Source organism: Tamandua tetradactyla, chromosome 12, assembly GCF_023851605.1.
Source record: "Tamandua tetradactyla isolate mTamTet1 chromosome 12, mTamTet1.pri, whole genome shotgun sequence".
In the NCBI taxonomy this organism is placed as follows: domain Eukaryota; kingdom Metazoa; phylum Chordata; class Mammalia; order Pilosa; family Myrmecophagidae; genus Tamandua; species Tamandua tetradactyla.
In genome coordinates, this window is record NC_135338.1 from 20,796,977 (window position 1) to 20,814,765 (window position 17,789).

Sequence of the window (17,789 nt, forward strand, 5' to 3'; positions counted from 1 at the left end):
TATTGATTACCGATAGTTAACTTTTTTACTTGTTTAGTTACTAAATTCTCTTATTGTTTTGTTTTTTAAATTATTTTTTGTCTCTTCTATGTAAATATTCACAAGTATAACAACTTGTCATTACAGATTTATTTAATTGCTTATGTATTTCTTTTTTAAAAATCTTTTTATTGTGGTAACATATATGAAACTCAAAATTTACTCTTTAATCACTTCTGAGCATAGAATTCAATAGTATTAATTACATTCACAATTCTGTTCTACATCGCCATATTGCTTATCCCAACTTTTTCCTCACCCCATCAAACACTAAGTCCCTTTTACTCTCTCTGCCCAGCTCAGCAACTGGCAACCTATGGTATACTATCTGTCTCTATAAAATTTATTTATTCTAGGCATTTAATATAGGCAACATCACAGAATATTTGTCTTTTTGTGTCTGACTTGTTTCACTCAATATGATATCTTCAAGATTCATTCATTTTGTAACATGTATCAGAACTTCATTCCTTTTTATGGCTGAATAATATTCTATTGCATGTATATACCACTTTAAAAATCTATTCATCTGTTTCTTGATGGACATGCAGTTTTCTTCCACTTCTTGGCTATTATGAATAATGCTGCTATTTACACTGGTGTATAAATATCTGCTTGAGTTCCTGTTTTAAATTCTTTGGGGTATATACCAAGAAGTGGGATGGCTAGATCAAATGGAAACTCTATTTTCAACTTTCTGAGGAACTCCAAAACTGATTTCCACAGTGGCTCCACCATTGTACAATGCTAATAAAATTTATAAGGGCTCCTATTTTGCCACATTCTTAACAAAACTTATTTTCTACTCTTTTTTAAAATAATAGCCATCTTACTAGTGTGAAGTGGTATCTCATTTTGGTTTGATTCACATTTCCCTGGTGACCAATGATGTTGAGCATCTTTGTTTGTGTTTATTGGTTATTTATATATCTTCTTTGAAAAAATATCTATTCAAGTCCTTTGCCCACTTTTAAATTGGATCATTTGTCTTTTTAACGTTTTTAATGTTTTCTAAGAAGGGATGCTCAATGTTATCAATGATTCTTCAGCATATATGAAGATAATCATATGATTGTTCTTTGTGATTGATTAATGTTCTAATTATATTTATAGATAATTTATAGATTATAGATTATATCTTAAACTCATTTATTTGTAACCATAATTGCATCTGCAAAGTCCTTTATGACATGTAGCATAACATACTCATGGTTATAATATGAGGGGTTCAAGTTATGGGGCCAAAACTCAGCCTACCATAGTCCACCCTCTGGCCCCCAGGATCTCCATTCATCTTACTTACCTCCTAAGATCCTTAAAAGTCTCATCCCACTACAGCATCAACTCAAAGACCAAAATATCATCAAAATCCCATCAGTTCAAAAGACCCCAATCCCATCTTCTAAATCAGGTTCTGAGTAAATTATAAAGTACTGCTCTGGGGCACAATCCCTCTCCACCTGTGGACCTACAAAAATAAAGAGACAAGTTGTCTGCTCCCAACATACAATGGTGGAACGGGCACAGGTTAAAAGTTATAGATATTCTGTGCTGGTTTGAAATTATGTACCCTAGAAAAGCCATGTTTTCTTTCATAAGCCAATCTTGTCGGACCAGACCTATTGTTTAGGGTGGAAACTTTTGATTAGATTGGATGGAAATGTGACACACTCAGTTGTGGGTATGGCCTTTTGATTAAATGGAGGTGTGACTCCACCCATTCAAGGTGAGTCTTGATTAGTTTACTAGAGTTCTTTAAAAGGGGAAATATTTTAGAGAAACCTCAGGTGCAGATGCAGACACAAATGTTTGGAAATGCAGAAGCCTCAGGAGATGCCAGGAGCAGAGAGATTGACAGGAGCTAGATAGTAGCTTCAGAGCTGACATATGGAGATGCTGGGAGTGCCAACAGAAAGAGCAGATGCTTAGACATGAATGTTTGTAGATGCAGAGCCCAGCAGATGTTGCCATGTGCTTTCCCATGAGATGCTAAGCAAGCCAGAGCCCAGAGTTGTGTCCCAGAGGAGCTAAGTGAAGGCCCACAGACAGAGAGAAAATACTGGCATCAGAAGCTGGAAGCAACAGTACCAGAAATAAGGACCAGTAGACACCAGCCACATACGTTCCCATGTGACAGATTTCAGCCTTTCTTGAGCCCAGGTATCTTTCATTGGATGCCTTAGTTTGGACATTTTTTGGACTTAAACCTGTAGCTTGTAACTTAATAAATTCCTCTTTTAAAGACTGTTCCATTTTGGGGATATTGCATTCTGTCAGCTTTTAATGAGACAAAATATATTCTAATTAAAACTGGGGAGAAATGGAGGGTTAAAAAAAAGTCACAAATTCAAAGCAATTTTGAAATCCAACCCAGCAAACTCCATTGTTTCAAGACCTGGGAAAAGCTCTCTGTGGCTCTTGGCACTATCCTCTGGGCTCTCTGCTCTTCCTCTAAACTTTCAGCTCTTTCTCATGAGTCATCCTTCTTTTTTCATGAAAAGTAGCACAGCTTCCAATTGTATCAATCTGCTTCCTACCAGCTAAAATTTGTGGGGTTTGACAGCCTCCTTTCACTTTGTCCTCTCTCTTTCCCTTTCAGTTGAAGGGTCTTACTTGTACTGATATAAATTTTCCAAGAAACTTGCTGGACTCCTGTGAAAGCATGGAGGTTCACTCCATTAGACAAAGACACATCAAGAGACCCCCTCTCATCCTAAAATGCTATCATCAATTTCAGAGTTATTACCATTGAATTTCCCATGTAGAATGTTTTTTATTCTTTTGCAACATTTTAGTCTGTCAAGCGATGAATGAAACATTAACTCAGTTGTTCATTTGCCATAAGTAAACTTGATCTCTGGAAATCTGATTTTAGAAACTAATGAGTGTAAGTATTTGATTCTCATTACTCTCATGGTAAGGGAATTTGAAAACTGCTAGAACCATAAGCCCCTGCAAGTTCATTTTCTGTTTTTTCCCCACAATTGTTGACCATTTCATATTATAGATAAAACTATTACAAAATAGTTCTCACAGTTCCACTTTGGGAATTACTGGTTGAAGATAAATAACAAACTATCACTTATATCAATTAGATAGACATGAAATTGATTTACTCATAATTAGTCCTTCAATAGACACTCTGAGATTTGAAATAGGTAAGCAAAAAGCAAAATGAGAGGAACCTAATAGCAAGGAAACATATAGCCATAAGAAAGAATAAAGCAACAAAAATTTAATAGGAGTATTAACAGAAAAACAAGAAATTTAACAGGACAAGATAGGTAAATAGAAAGACATTGTTCTAAGTAACTTTTTAAAGATTGTCTACATTCTCTATTTTGACCCTTAATCAGAAATTCTTTGAGAGTGAGGAAAATTGCAGTATAAAATAATTGGAAGCTCTGTCAGTTTGAAAGGATTTGTGTACCCTAGAAAAACCGTGCTTTAATTCTAATCCAGTCCTGTGGAGGTAGACATTTCTTTTAATCCCTATTCAGTATTGTAGGATGGAAATGTGATTAGGTTATTTCTACTGAGATGTGACTCACTCAGTTGTGCCTATTAACTTTTCATTAGAGGGAGATGTGACTTCACCCATTCCAGGTGGGGCTTGATTAGTTTACTGGAATCCTTTAAAAGAGGAAACATTTTGGAGAGAAAGCTGGCAGACATTGCCATGTTCACTATGTACCTTTCCAGTTGAGAGAAACCCTGAACATCATCAGCTTTCATGGACAAGGTATCTTTCCCTGCATGCCTTAGACTGGATGTTCCTATATCCTTGCTTTAATTGAGACATTTTTCATGGGTTGAGGACTATAAACTAGCAACTTGATAAATTCCCCTTTCAAAAAGCCACTCCATTTCTGGTATATTGCATTCCATCAGCTAGCAAGCTAGAACAGAAGCCAACTTTTGGTTTCTTTTAAGGCCAACCCTCTTATTTCCCCCAATATTGATTAAGAACACCTAACCTGAAATGCTGATTCTGTGATTTCATTAGTGCATTTGAGCTGAAATCTCGACTTGTTCACAAGGAATGAGGAAAAGTCCATCTTTTATTTTTGAGGAGGCAATATCAAGTCAGCCATTCATCACTGCATTTCAAGAACCTAGGAAGGCTTTCAAATTAGAGCCTCAAGACCATTCCAAAGATGTTTATTCCTGAGATCCTGACATTCAAATTGTCAGCGGTTCATAGTCTTTGTGACAGATGACCACCGAAAATACTGTGTAAATTAAGGTAGATTGTGACTATTTCTTGCCATCAGTATAAGAAAATATATTCTTCTGAATTGCTTAGAAAGAGATTTATTTCTTCATTGTTATGGGGAAAAATGTTACAGACATCAAAAGAGTTTCTTCAGACTTTTCCTTCTCTTGTCTATAAGGAGGATTCTTTTCAAGCCTGCTAAAGAAGGAGGGCAAGTGTCAGGAGTCCAGATTCTCTGGACAAATCCCCATAGGATAGCACAAAGAATTAGACAGGGAAGGAGAGGAAGAGAACAAGAAAAGAGCCAGTGTTGGGGTAGCTGGGTGGGTGGGGCTTTTGTGGAGTTTGCAGAGAAAAACAAAGGTGTTGAGGACTACTACTCTACAAGGATAAATGCTAGGTATGGGTGGAGTGGGAGAAGTGAGGGAAAATGTGTTTTAAAAGTGAGCACACCCTTTAAAAAACAGTTCAATAAATCTGCTGATTTTCAAGAGCAAAGAGGACAGTTAAATAGACCTTTTTCCTTCATGGAACTTACATTCTGTTTCTAATGTGAATTACCCTAAAGCAAAGGCCCAAATATGCAACTTCTTGTGCATTACATTTTGAGGGCTTACCAGTGATTTTGACATCATATACACACCTACCATGCTGCCCATTTTGCTGGACTGATGAGCAAGAGTTCAGACTGACCTAGGAAAGCTGTGGAGATTTGGAGGCATTACAGCAGAGCTAGCAGAAAATCACAAACTTCTCTGAGCTAGGCATGGCAATGCTTTAAAGAATGTACTGCTCAGTGAGAGAGTTCAAATAGAGTCAAGAGGCTACTTTGGAGGTCACTCTTATGTAAATTTCAGTTAGACATTGTTACCTAACATAACTTGCCAACTCCCAACCAAAACTATTCCAGCCAATCAGAAAGAACACCTAAGGCAATATATAAGATTCTACAAAGTTTCCACACAGCAGGGTAACTTTCCAGAAGCCTACAACCTCCAGAGGGGTCCCTGGACCAGGTAAGTCCTGAAACCTAGAGGACCCAGACTCTCCAGAACATCAGCTAGCTCCATCTTCCAACCCCATGTTGTTGACAACTCCTTCCAACATGAAAAAGTTAGAATGGCCATAGCCCAAATACCCCTAAAGGGTGGGATAGAAAGATCAAAGGTGATGGTGAAGTTATACAGAGAAGGTAGGGTTTAACTAAATGAATATGATTGCTGAATCATTAAATTGATATCTCTTTTAGTCTCCAGTATCTTAGAGCAGCTAGAAGTAAAAGCCTAAAATTGTGGAATTGCAACCCATACCAAACTCCAAAATATGTTCTCCAACTAATTGTGCTGTGCTTTGAAATTTATTGCTTTTTTGTATATATGTTATTTTTTTACAAAAAAGAAAAAAAGTCAATGGTGATGATAAAATATAGTTTATTCCTTCCAGCCTCCTATATTCTGGAGCAACTAGAGGGAAAAATCTGAGAGGATCGTATGGTAAGCCATGACAAACTCTGGGATCTGTCCTGTAACTTCTTGCTGAAGAGTGCCTCAAAAACTATTGCTTCTTTCTTTCTTTACTTTGTATATATGTTACACTATATAATAAAAATAGTTTTAAAAAATGTACTGCTCTGGGCTGGCTACATCAGAAGAACCAAAATGTTGCTATATCACATGGATTCCCTGAATTGAGGAAGGTCGAGGAATTTCTTTGTGAAATTTCCATCTAGAATCAGCAGTTAACCTAATCTCCATGGACACCTAATTTCTTAAGAAATAGGACTAGAGTCTTTTCTGGATAGACAGTGGAGCCTCCCAGGGACTGAAGCTTGGTTGCTTCCTTTGGAATCACTGATAGATATATTTGCCATCAGAAAGTCATGAAATTCCCCAGGATCAGTGTATGGGTGGTGGGCTTTGTATAGAGTTTGCCACTGAAATAGCAGGAGAAGGGGAAGTGGGTGAGGTCAGGGACTGAGTTAGATGGTACAGCACCCATCAGGAGGATTTGTCCAGGGATTTAGAGCCATGGAACCTCTGTGATCATGGGACATGGCATCACTGACAGAAAATCACATGGTGTGAGAAGAATTATAATTATCAGGAAAAAAATACCACTAGACTGTGAGGAATATTTACTGGGTGTTCAGATTTAGGAGCTGCCAAGTGAACCAGACACAGTATGACTAAGGACCAGGAGGAGAATTGTAAATACCTGGTTCTGATGAAACCAGGAAGATCTGCAGCCCAAATTTACCTGCACAATTGAGATCTCACCTGAAGCCTGAAGGGCCACCTATGTAGTGAAGAAATTGTCCCTTGTTCCTGAGAAGTAAACTTTTAACCCTTGAAGCTTCCTCAGGGATAGGAATTCCTTTGTTATTTCTGGCACACCCCTCAGATCACACCTGATAGCTTATGCTGATGAGGTGATTCATGGGGGGTGGTCCCTAAGGCCATGTGATATCAGCCCAACCTCCAATATGGGTGCTGGAGACTAGTCCAAACACGTGGAAAATCAATCTATTAACCCTGGCTATGAAATGAACCCCAATAAAACTCTGGACGCTGAAGTTCAGGCAAGCTTCCCTGGTTGCCAATACTTTGTGCATTTTGTCACACATTGTTACCTAGAGATTATGTGTCAGAGGCAATGGATGCCTCTTCTTTGGAACCCTCTGAGATTCTGTGCAAAATGCCTCTTCTTTGGCTGAATGTGTCCTTTCTCTGTAATGAGCCATCAATGAATATAGAACCACTTCCAGTGAGTTCTGTGATTGCTTATAGTGAATTATTGAAACTGAGAGTGGTTTGGGTCCTGAACTTGCAGTTGATGTCAGAAGTGAGAGTGGTCTTGCATGTATGCTCCTTCTAACTTTGCTGTTGGACCCTAACTCCTTGTAGTTGGTATCAGAATCTTGGGAAGACTGATCAGTCTAGAAGACTGTGGTCTCAAACCTCACAGTTTGTCTGAAAACTCTGGATACCACCTGTTCTAGTTTGCTAGCTGCCGGAATGCAACACACCAGAGACAGTTTGGCTTTTAATAAAAGGGGATTTATTTTGTTAGTTCTTCAGAGGAAAGGCAGCTAACTTTCCACTAAGTTTCTTTCTTATGTGGGAAGGCACAGGATGGTCTCTGCTGGCCTTCTCTCCAGGCCCCTGGGTTCCAACAATTTTCCCTGGGATGACTTCTTTCTGCATCTCCAAAGGCCTGCACTGAGCTGGGAGTGCTGAGATGAGGAATGCTGAGCTGCTTGGGCTGTGCTACATTGTGTTCTCTCATTTAAGCACCAGCCAATTAAATCAAACATCACTCATTGCAGCAGACACGCCTCCTAGCTGAGTGCAGATGTAATTAGCAACAGATGAGGTTCATGTACCATTGGCTCATGTCCACAGCAACAAAACTAGGTACGCCCACCTGGCCAAGTTGACAACTAAATCTAACTACCACACCACCCTAATCTCAGTCTTGGCATTCCTTCTCAACAGAGGAGATATCACCCTCCCTGGGTGAAAAGTGGTTATTTGGGGGGCAAAAATTTTAACCATTATAATGCTAACAAGAAGGGGGGCATCTGATGTTTTGGACAGGGTAGTATATTTGGATTTCTCTGTTTGGTTCTACATTGGAAGTGGGGATAAAATAAGGGAAGCTGGCAGGCATTGTCTACATCCTGGTCATTTGAGGCCAATTGCTGAAGAGGTTATAGTTTAGTTTCCTGGTCTGGCAGCTGCAGGTTTTAGGACAGAGTTCTATTTTTACATATGGTATGACCCTTGTCCACTTGTATATTCAGTCTCTCACTCCTGCCCAATTGCTCAGAACTTTGAGGGGTGGAGTTACCCCTACATTACTTCAGCAGTAGTGCAATGCAGCAACAATGAAAAACACTTGGTGAAAACAATGTTTCTCTCCTCAGGTAACTCAGAGATCTGGAAGTAAGGGTCTGCAGCATGCTGTCAGAAACCAGTGCAGTGATTCTCAGTGCATGGGACATGTGTCTTGTCCCTGAGGTCAGGTGTGGGAGAGTGTAGTCTCAGAGTGGGGACTCAGGCTGGAGAGTCTACCCTTTGCTTTATTAACTTTGGAATCTGATAATAATGGATCAATCTGAAGATGACTATTGATATGTCATATTTGTAGAAGTATGTGGGGAGGGGTGAGGCTGCAGATAAGAAAGTTGAGGTCACAAATGCATAAGGCAGCCCTCTCTATCAGGGACCACAAGATCCCTGATGTAAACCAGCCACAGAATGAATAGAAACAACCTGAGTAGTCACTCTTTTCTCTGCCCTGTCTTGGGAAGGAAAACTCTAGCTTGCTTTATACTTGGTTTCTAGACTTTAGGGGCAGACCTATGTTAATGAGTGAGGTGAGAATTATAAGGGCCAAGAAAACTGGATTGCTTAACAATTGTAATGAGAAAGACTGATAAAGAGATACACAGAGGTAATCAAAAATGATCTGGAAGGAGCCAGCAATCATAGCAGGTAAGGTCCTGCTGTGCTAGGTTTGAGAGAGTTTTGGGGTGCTTGGAAAGAAGAAAGTGAGAGATTTGGAGATACAGAGATACATAGAGCAAGATATAGAATGACAGAGAGATGGAGAAAGGGGGAAATTTAAAGAGGCATCACTGTGCAGTTTGAGTGGAGTCCCTGTTTAGCAATTTTTAGAGGACTTACTTACAGATTTAAATTGAACTTCAGAAATGATCTGGGAGTCAGACTGGTGATTCTTGGGCTATATTGCCACATAGAGAAGGTCCTTCTGGCAACAGGGCCTGGTGTTATATGGGGGACCTCCAGTTACTTTTGGAGCAGACCAAAGACAAGCTTTTCTCCATGACAGAGTAGAGGTCAATAAACCTTGTTTGGATTTATTTATATTTTCCCTACAGCCTGGAAAGAAATCAAGAGCCTCGTAACTAGGAGATGGCCCAATCACCTGAAGAATTCAAATCATAATGATTCAATTAATATAATAAGATTCTCATGCCAATTATAATCATCTCTGTGCCTCTTGGAACTCTTTGCCATGCTACAACTGTTAGTCTCTCTGTATACACAGAAACAGATTTTCTGGGAAAAAATGTTGTATTTATTAGATAGTCCTTATTTTTTTCACTCTATAAAAACAAATACTCAATTATTGCTAAAAATGTTAATAAAAACCTCATCCTGTGATTCAATTATTCCTTTTTATCTCCTAATTTTAGTGTAGCTCCTTTTCATTCATTCATTCATCCATTCAATAAATATTTCTTGAGTGCTTACCATGTTCCAAGCTTGATTGAGTCAGTTCATTGAACTTAGTGCTTCTTGTGCTGTTGGCAGCTCACTCTATGTTTTAATATTTATCAGTCTGCTTTTTCTGTTTCAGTAGATGACCTTGTTTAGTCTTCTATTTATTGCAAGGCATTTTGTTAAAATCTGAATTCACTTTTTCCACTTTTCTAAAGAAATGATAACAAGCTGATTTACTACATTGAAGTATTAACTTGTTTGCTGATTTCAATGTCAACAGATATTAAGTCTAATATAAAAGGGTTAAGTATGATAAGAAAATTTTCAAAAAGAGGAACAGAAACTTCAGATACATTGTGCCCATTGATGATCCTGGGAACCTGTTATAAAATCTTCAAATATTTGAAAAGATTAAATAAGTGTGTGGAGAAACATTTTAAAAATTATATATAGTCATAACAATACATTCAGAAAGCTAATTGGGACCTGTTTGCAATAATGAAACCAACCTGCCACCCATCACTAATAACAATGGTGACACTGTGTGTTCATAGGACTCAAAGGTTTGTGATGTAAAAATTATCCTTAGTCAGTTCCTTGAATCTTGATTCCAAATTGAACCCTTAGAGAAATATTTGGGTAGGCCTGTCTTTCAAAAGAAAGGAAATGCACTTTAAAAAGATTAAAATAAGTTAGAGACAATGACCTTACCAGAGCTGTGTGGATTAGGTAGATTTAGGTATAAGTTTTTGACAGAATAAAGTTAGCTTCAGGAGAGTTCTCAATGGAGTTTTAAAAAGTTAAACAAAACAAGCCAATGTAATGGAATTCCATGCTGGTTGCATCATAGTAAAATGAATGAGCAGCTTTCCAGTGAACCAGCTCACTACCATAATGCATGGCTGCTAAGACCAAAGAAAATCAAAAGACAGAGTGCACGCCTGGAGTTTTTATAGGAGTTTAATGTTTTTTGACTGATATTGCTCATCATCATTAGAAAAAGCCAAATATTCATTAGGTCTAGTGGAAAGATCAAAGCAGGAAATAAAAATGTCAGCCAAAAGGAACATTTCCCTCAAATAAAATCAAACTGAAGCCAAACAAAATAAAAAACTAGCATCCCTGGTGGTAAAGCAAAACAGACCATTTGGCAAAAGAATTGAGATAAATTACCTACCTGTAGTCACTGGTGTTGATTCCATGCTACACGACAGCTGGCTGGGCCTTGATGGCATGGCCAAATGGCTACTGCCAAGCTCAGCCTAAGAGTTCAGTGTTCCCCCAATAATTATGTAAACTCCATGCTCTGTAACCTGGAGTTTAAAGCTTCCCAATAGAGCCTCACATGAGCCCCCATCTTCTCTGCCTACATGCATCATACCAACAAGTAAGTCTCCTTTCTGTATCTCTTTTTCTCTTCCTTCTTCTCTCTTTGACTTTTGTGGTTGTTTGAAAGGATGTATGTCCCCTAGAAAAGCCTGTTTTAATCTAAATCCCATTTCATAAAGGCAGAATAATCTCTATTCAATACTGTATGTTTGAAACTGTAATCAGATCATCTCCCTGGATATGTGATTTAATCAAGAGTGGTTGTTCGGCTGGATAGGTGATGACATGTCTCCACCCATTTGGGTGGGTCTTGATAAGTTTCTGGAGTCCTATAAAAGAGGAAACAAGTAGGAGATAAACAAGCCTTGTCCTGGTAGGGTGATGCATAGGCCAGACTCTAGCTTGGCACTTTTCCTATGCTATCTTCATCAGCACTCCCTGGAAACACCATCTCTAGTCTCAGTGAAGAATACACTGTGGAAAAATACATATTTGAGTAAAACCTAAATGCTTTGCAGCATTCAAGAGAAGATACCTCTTAGGCAATCTCATGTGATGGACTGTATTTTGCGGGGCAACTGTGAAACCATAATCATCTCCAATGCTCTGTGGTTGGGTCAGTAATCTCAGAGGCACCTGTTTGGCAGGTAAACTAGCTGGCGGTCTTGTGTTGTTTTTTGTGGCCAGCATACTGTTCATTTCTTTTGGTTTGTCATAGTTTTGGGCATGTTATGGCTTCAGCAGTTCACCATGATCCCAAACACTCTGCAATGTTTTGCATCCCATCCTTCTGGATATCCTACCTGGTCTGAATTGGCCAAATCCCTCAATTTCAGACTTCACAGCCTCCTAAAGTCTTCCTCAAGATCCATGCTACAAATACTCCTTGAATAAATAGTATTTATCTATCTCATTAGTTGTGTCTTCTCCATTAGCAAATACCCTAAAGATAGAAAGCACGTCTCCATTGTGTATGGTTGTGTCCTCAGACTCTAGCAACAGCTCCAGTACGTGTTGAAAGAATTAATAAATAACTTGTAGGCAGTCCAACACTCCTGAAAGAATGCAGGACAGGGACTGTCTCCCCACCAATGTCAACACGGAAATGAACAAATGAACCATTTTAGTGCCTTCTCTTCCATGTGGGGACCAGTCTTTGTTCCAACACTTGAATTGGAAAGTCTGGATCTCGGGCTGTACCCTCTACTCAGTGCTTGGCCTTTTCTCACAGAATGAGATGCATTGTGTCTCCTTGGTTTCTTGTAATCTGGCTACACATTGAAATGAAAATCCCTGGACAAGATGCTACAAAATGCCTCCTCCAGCAACTCCCTGCCAGGCTGAAATCAGGGCTTTGAAAGTAATGTAGCATATACATCATCTTTTTCCTTCAAAAAAAAATCTTTGCCATTTTTAAGGTTGTTTATCTGAAACCTCCAGATAGAATTCCATACAGTGAATCCATTTTCTTTTTATCATGTCAGTAGAACTTGGAGGAAGCCTGATAACCAGAGATGGGCAGAATATAACTATTGCCCACTCTGTTATGACTTCTAATCTCCATGTTAAGACACAGGGTGAGAGTGAACTGTGCCTGCCTGCTTCTGATGCCTAGTAAAGCATCTGTTCATTGGAAACCAAAATTCTGAAAAAAAGATGTCATTACAGATGTGAATTTTTTCAGTCCCAGCGTTTGTGTGGCTTGACGGTGGTGACAAACTAGGGCCCTGTAACCCACAGAGACCACCTAAGAGATTCAGAAGTTTGGATACAATTATAAAGTGGCATTTTGTATATGTGAGTGAACTGTCACTTGTCTGGAGGTGGGGTAGGGATGCTAGTATAACAATAAATAGGAACCACTAGAGATAGGTTCCACTAGGCATAATGGAGACGTGCCTTAAGGTTTAAAAATAAAGCTGTGATTTTTATCATTGGGACCAAGTGTTTGGTCCTAGATAAGCTTTATTGAAAAGAGCAGTTTCTTTCTTCTGGGGCCAAAAAAGACAGGTGGTACAATAGGCTTTATGTTTTATTTGTCCTCCCATATATTCTAGATCTTTATGTATTTTTGTCCTGTGAGAGGTGCAAACAAATATATAATTGCTACAATACAAAACAAATGCCTCCTCCAGCAACTCCTTGCCAGGCTGAAATCAGGGCTTTGAAAGTGATGTAGCATATACATCATCTCAAGCCTTGCCAGACTACAAGACTCGTGCCAGCTGAACTGTCTAGTATGGAGCTGGAGATCACAGTGCCTCTGGTGGCATGGTTCTGCTCTGCCAATGACTTCATTTACCATTTTGCCAATCCAAGGAAATATCAATTAATTTTTTAGAATGTTTCAAGCACATGGCAACTTTGTATGCTTGCCCCTCATGTGCATGCCTTGCTTGGTTGCAGAGTTGCAAAGGGACTTTTGGAATATGTGCTTTGCATTTGGTCATTGGACTTCTCTTGGCAGCAGCTGAAGTGAAGGAGGTGAAAGACCAACATGTCCCATCTCTACTGATTTTTCTGTGGATATTATATCTGGTAATGCTATTTATGTCCCTGCTGCATTTCCAAGCATGTTCCATACATCTTCTGTGTTCCACACAGCAGTGGATTCACAGCCTCTCCCCAGGTCTGTGGCTGAAATGCTGAACTCTCTCACCATGTTGCTTCTCTTAGGATTTTAAAGCATTGGTGAGACGTTATGAAAAGATTGATGAGTAGTATTGAGAGTCATCATGAATATTTCACAGCAGCTGGCATTTATCAGACATGTATAATGTTTTGGGGCTGTTTTAAGCATTTTTCACGTGCAGTCTCACTACATCCTCTCAGTCACCCTACAAAGCCAGGTATTCATTAGGACTGGGTCAGGACAACTGAGGGCCTCATTCACCTCTATTTCTGAGGTTGGTGATTCTCAGTGGGATGCCCAGACACCTATGAAGATCCTCCAGATGCTTCCCATGTGATGCCCAGAGAGCTTCAGCTCTCTCCAGCTGACCCCCAGCTCAACTCCATATAGCCTCTGAGAGCCCAACATTGGTAGGATTTAATTGGAACCCACTGGTAAAGAAGGGTGAGAGGTGCATCTCCAGACTTTGCAACCCTTTGCAGTTGGGAATAATTTGAATGGTAGGTACGGTACTGAATGTCAACATATAATATTTAGGACATACAAGTACTGATGTTATTTCCATCTTATAGATAGGAAACTGAGGCACAGAGTGGTCAAGTGATTTGTAACTTGTCCAAGTTTTTATATCTAGAAAGTGGTATGTTTAGAATTTAAATCCAGATGATCGGTTTCATAGTCTAATCACTTTGACTATAGGCCTCTAATCATGTTGTCATATCACCTATCTGAGTCTGCCAGGATTGCTGTCACAAGTAGCAGATGAGGCGGTGGCTTAAAAACCAGAATTTATTGTCCAACAATTTTGGAGGACAGAAGTCCAAAGTCACAGCACTGCGAGGCCATGCGTTCCCGGGTCTGGAGCGTTCTGCTGTTGTCGTGCCGCCATCCTTGCTGTTCCCGGGTGTCGTCTCTGCTCCTGCCACGGGGTGACATCTCTCTCCTTGTTTCTCTTGACTTCTGGCTTCTTCCTGTGGCTTTCTCTGACTTCTGTGTCCAGTCCCCTTTGCTTATAAGGACTTCTACTATCTGGATTAAGGCCCACCTGATTCAACTTGGTCTCTTCTAGATAGGATCTTCAAAGATCCTATTCACAGATGAATCTACACCGTAGCTGATAATATCTTCAAAGGTCCCATTTACAAATGGGTCCACACTTATCAGAATGTGGACTCACACTTGAACATGGCTTTATGGGGGACAGGATTCGATCCCCAACACCATCTTTCTGCAAGATGCCACATGATTTAGGTGCTGTGGTCAGTGCTTCAGTTGGACCACCTCATTTGATCCTCACAGCAAGTCCATGGAGGACACAAGGGTTGGTACATACTAAGTACATGTGAAGAAAATTTTGTTAAGAGGCTTGGTCCTTGCTGGAGACTTCTAGGGTTATTACAAACAGGCTCCAAACTCTAGAAAGGTACCTGAAGCTTCTTGGAACTGGGATTGAGGTAATCCAGAGTGTGTGGTCATCAGGGAGATAATTTTGCATCTCTAGCTCTCATCCTTCCTTCCCACTTGATCCTGGGAGCCACAGCAAGGAAGGAAAATGGATCATGAATGGATGGAAAGGCATCATGCCATCTTCCTTGAGGATTTTCAAGCCTAGCCTAGTCCTGAACTGAGGAAAAATCTTAAAAATATTGAAATTGGGAATTAAACTAGACTAGATTGTTTCATGTTGGAGACTGAAAGTTAGGTTCTGGTGTCAACTTGGCCAAGTGATGATGTCCAGTTGTCTTGTCAGCAGGCAAGGATTGGACTGAACGTTGCTACAAGGATATTTCATGGCTGGCTGATAAACGAGAAAACTGGTGTATTAAATCATCAGTCAATTGTAGCACCTGTGGCTGATTACATGTGATCAACAAAGGCATGCCTCCCACAGAGATAATCCAATCAGAAGACTGGAAGAGAAAAAGAAGAGAGACTTTTTCACTGCTTATTCAGCCAGCAAGCCTCTCCTGTGACATTCATCCAAATCCTTCATCAGAGCTGCCAGCTTCACAGATTGTGAACTCTTCCATTCCCGTGGTTGCATGAAATACTTTTATAAATCTCATGTTTACAGATACCTTCTGTTTGTTCTGTTTCTCTAGAGAACCATGACTAATACAAGTATTATTAATATTTGAAATGGACTAGAAAACCTGTGGGCTTGCCTGAAACATCATAGAACTCTGGGAAATAGAGATTTGGAAACAGACTTGTAGATGGTGGTGGGTTAAAAGTAAAACTATTTCTTGATTATAGTCTCCCAAGTTCAGCCTGTTCCATTAACTGGTTATGCAGATATGATCTCTCTTGATCCTCTCTAAACTCTCTAAGGCAGGTCATCATCTCCATCTTATAGACAAGAAAACTAAATCTTAAAGAGTTAACTGATTTGCCTTAGATCACACAGCACAAACACAAAAACAGACAAACAAGCACACATATTCTACTGGGTTAATGAAGTTACTTTGGATGAAGACTGCCTGAAATTGCATGTGCTGTTTGATTTCTCTTTAGAGGTTTTTTTTCTGTCTAGACACTGGACATTTGGCTACAGTATTATAAGGAATTCTTCTGGAAGAGATTATATCAGCACTTAATGAGAAACTGGTGTGTAGTTAATGAATCATTAATATTTCAGCAATGCAACCTCTAACTGTGATATTTGGTAAAGAAACCAAGTCTAAGGTACCTTTAATGGTTGAATCTGACATTGGTTTATTCAGAAGGGCATTAAGGGTGGTATTTTATTACTTGGTACTAAAAGGGACCAGGCTAAAGTGACAGAACTGGGTGATCGAGAATCCACAGGGGACCAATGATCAGTCGGGCCTTGACTAGGGAAAAATAGAGATAGTGAAAATGATAGTGGAAGGAAAGCAGTTCCAGATCTAATTCCACCTAGGATAGTGGCAAAGGCAGATTCCACAGCACCTGGAATTCTGATGATGGAATCAAAGAAAAGAGATTACAATGATGAAGGAAGTTCTTGCACTTATTAGGAGCCAAAACATTTTGTTCGCTTAGTAGTGTTTGGAGGCTGGCTACCATCAGTGCCATCTTGGATCTGGGAGAGTCAGCCCCAGCACAGGAATATTTTCATCCTGATGCAATTGCAGTGCTTACTCCAAGCTCCTGGAAGTCAGTTAATTGTCCTAAATTTGCTTTTATATCTTAATCTTATTTTCATATCTATTTGTTCTTAAAATTCTCATCACATATTATCATCACCACCTCTGTCAACATCATTGTCACCACCATCATCACTGCACTATAAGTCCCCTTCCTCCAACAATATTTGTTTCTTTTATAATCAAATTAAAATAATGTTAGGAAATTCATGTTTTTGCTCCATAAAAAATGCCTATAATCTCTAAGCACAGCAACTATAAAAAAATTCTTTAAGGCTTATAAATTCATAAGAAAATATGACATAATACAATACAGTATTAGATTTGAAAAATCTCAAAAGGAAATAGTGGAGAAATAATATGGAATAATAGAGTGGAAAACCAAATATTAAGTTCAAGATATCTTACTATGTTCCTTTTTATTCAACATAGTATTTCTGTATCCATGTGCCTACTAAAAAACATAAAATGCTCATGTCTTTGGGGGGAAACTACCTAACTTTGAGCAAAATGTAACAAATTACTACTAAACCAAATGAAATTTCACTAGTGATTCATAATTCTATACCCCAGGCTGGAAACAAAGCTGTAAGGCAATATCAAAAAAAATGTCTTAAAGACTCTAACTCATGCTCATAAAATGCTCATCTCATGTCAACCAGGATTGATTCATCCTGCTTCAACTTAGGCAGTCTTGAGAGATCTGGAGGTGGCTGTAGTGAGAGTAGAAGATGTTACCCACAGGTGACTGCCTGATTCAATTTTCTTTATCCCTTCACACAAAATTCCAAGCAGAAATGTCAGGTTAGAAGTCATTTTAAAGGGTGAAACATAAAGGTTTGTTAGGAAATTCATAGTGTACATAATGTATTTCCACCAAATAATGACCACTGATATAAAAAGTACCAGAGGTGGAATGGAACCGAACAGGTGGACACAACACATAACATAAGCTGAGAGATGTAACAGTTATTTTGTGGCTTATGGGTTTTAGCACAATTTGCTTTGAATCAAATTTTTACACAATTCTTTCTCTCCTTCTTCATAGACACAGATCTCTTAAAGATAGAGGACGCTGAAATGAATGGGATCATCTGGAAAACCTATAGCAGTGAGACTGCAGCAATAATTGGAACAATAAAGTACAAAATTTCAGTATTTTCAGGAGCTGTGTAGGACTGCCATTACTGGGCAAT

At 39.2% G+C, this 17,789-nt stretch overlaps 1 long non-coding RNA gene across 1 annotated transcript in view; it reads left to right on the plus strand.

Moving 5' to 3' along the window:
- Window positions 1–5,218: 5,218 nt before the first annotated feature.
- Window positions 5,219–17,789, plus strand: part of LOC143651255 (uncharacterized) — a 32,850-nt gene continuing 20,279 nt past the window's right edge. The window contains exons 1-2 of the long non-coding RNA XR_013159932.1: window positions 5,219–5,271; window positions 5,699–5,748. This is a non-coding gene — a long non-coding RNA (uncharacterized LOC143651255). The remainder of the gene's footprint in view (window positions 5,272–5,698; window positions 5,749–17,789) is intronic.